At 36.1% G+C, this 2,465-nt stretch overlaps 1 non-coding gene across 1 annotated transcript; it reads left to right on the forward strand.

The window, feature by feature from the left end:
- Nucleotides 1-2,055: 2,055 nt before the first annotated feature.
- On the forward strand, nt 2,056-2,158 carry LOC112205646 (U6 spliceosomal RNA). The gene has a single exon (XR_002939747.1). It is a non-coding gene; the product is annotated as a U6 spliceosomal RNA (small nuclear RNA).
- The last annotated feature ends 307 nt before the right edge of the window (nt 2,159-2,465 follow it).

The raw sequence follows: 2,465 nt of genomic DNA on the forward strand, positions 1-2,465 counted from the left end.
TCCTCAGAAGTACTGGGAGGATCTGCTTGGGGCTCTGTATATTGGGCTAATCTTATCTGAGGTCACATAGCGTGAGTGAGATCATAAAAAGTGCGAAGACCCAGCGAGGTGAGCTTTAGCTATAATGCTAGAGGGGCAATTCAGAGGCCAAAAGTTTGCATGTCAAATGTAAACACAAACTACAGACAACATGGGGTCAAAATGAATATCCAGAAGACAGACAGACTTGAGATCAGAGAAGAAATAAAGTGGGGAAAACAAAGGGTCTTTGGCTTCAGATTGTTGTACTATTAGTGTGATTGACTGCTGCCTGCTGTGTGGATTTAGATCAACATCAATTCTAGGTATTCCTTCTCCTCTTATGCTCTAGAAATACCCACACCTAATCCTTCACTACTTTACCATATCTGAATTTCAGGTAGATCTTTGAAGGAATCTCCCATTCCTTGACACACATGTGGCAAATAATTAAATGCTTGTCAGCAACGTAATTTTACTGTAATGCTGGAGAGAATCCTGGGTAATGTTCTGTCTTGAAACCCTGGTGATTTAATTGTACTGCATTCCTAGCATTTATAGTAAGTTTTTGTGGAGCCCTACTCCCCACGGTAAGCCCAGTGTTTGAAGCAACAATATTAAATTTTACCACATTTAGTTAGTCCAGAGTGTAGGATGACTTTCCACTTTTACAGCTCTTCTCTTGTACACAGATCTTCCAACAACTCATTCAGGGCCATGAGTTCAACTTTTACATTGACTCCTCACCTACGATATGTTCTTTAGTTCTCCCTAGTAATCACTAAGTTTCCTCTCTGGAAGGGCAACATGTCTGTAATAATTTGAAAGCAATTTTTGTTGAAGACTATTTTTAGGAGGTAAAATGCATTTAGCATTGGGAAAATAAGTATGCGGGAGACACAGAAAGGCAGCTCTCTCATCTGTGGCTCTGTTATAGACACTACCTTTGTGAATAGAAAAAGATAATTGGGAGAATCATCTTCAGTTTGTTTCTCTGGAAATCCATCAGCCAAAGGCCAAGTTTTGCTGTTAACAGTGGATGCTCTGTCAGTTAAACTCAAAAAATGTTTATTGAGCTCTATTACTTGATTCACAGTGTTAAGTATGCAATTAAAATGTATAAACAAGTAAAAGACATGATTCTATCCTTCAAGGAACTTGTAAACATGTTTTTGTAAAAAACAAACAACAACAAAAAAAAAACAAAATAAAACAAAAACAAAGCCTAAGAAACAAATCAGAGAAAGGTAAACGGACTGTAAAAACATACATACTAGATTGTGTGATATAAACAAGTGTGCTACATGCTTTGCAAGAAAGGAAAATAATGTTAATTGGGGAAATTATGACAGATGACCAGGAAAAGTTCTGAGTCATACTTGTCCTTAAAGGGTAGGTCCAATAACACAAACCATAGTGAAGGTAGAGAAACAGCATTATCGAAGGGATCAGCATGGTATTCTATTTTACATCTCTAAACTAGTATTATTTCAAATAAAATTTTAAAACAACTTGAAAGCAATAACATTATTCTGTTCTTTGAGGATGAATGAGATGCTTATTGGCATCCTTTTCCTTTCCCAAAACAGGACTACACATGCTTAGAAGTGCAGATAACTCATGCACAAGTGGAACTGAAACAGACAAACAGACTGCTATAGATTGTGAAAAAAACCAACATAGAAATGATAGAAGAGGACCTAGAATAGTCTATAGAAACATCCCCACCCTGCTCAGTGCTTCATGGTACAATGACAGAAAGACTTTAAAGCAGTTAGAAGCAGCTAAGAGGGTGTGGAAAAGTAAATTTCCTTAGTTCCAGTATCATTTTCTGGCTGTCTACAATCTGATTTAAAAATAGAAAATAAAGACTTTACAAAATTATAGCAAAACTGAAGATAGTTTTGAAATGTGCAAACAAACCTTATGATGAGGAAGTTATTGTTCTAACACAGACTGGTATGGGATAGAGGAAGAATCATAGGCAGATGATGAAGACCTAATACAACAAAGAAAGAGAGAGTCAAATCAAAACCACTGCTTGCTCTGCAGCACATATACTAAAGTGGAAATGACACAGAGATTAGCATGGCCAGTCCACAAAGATAACATGCAAATTTCTGAAGTGTTCCATACTTTTCTGCCATCACAAAAAATATGAAATTATAGAACTCATTGGTAGAGCAGATACACAAATGAGAAAGAGAAAGGAATCAAATATTATCACAACAGAAACCCAAAAACCTACAAAAGTAAACAATAAAAGAGGAAGAAAGAAACAATGGATATAAAAAAGAACCAGAAAACAACAAAATGACAGGAGTGAGTCCTCACCTATCATTAAAAATCTTGAATGGAAATGGCTTAAATTATCTAATTAAAAGGCGTGGACTAGGTGAATGAATAAAAAATAAACAAGACTCAACATTTGCTGCCTACAAGAAACC

This window comes from Pan troglodytes, chromosome 16, assembly GCF_028858775.2.
Source record: "Pan troglodytes isolate AG18354 chromosome 16, NHGRI_mPanTro3-v2.0_pri, whole genome shotgun sequence".
Lineage (NCBI taxonomy): Eukaryota > Metazoa > Chordata > Mammalia > Primates > Hominidae > Pan > Pan troglodytes.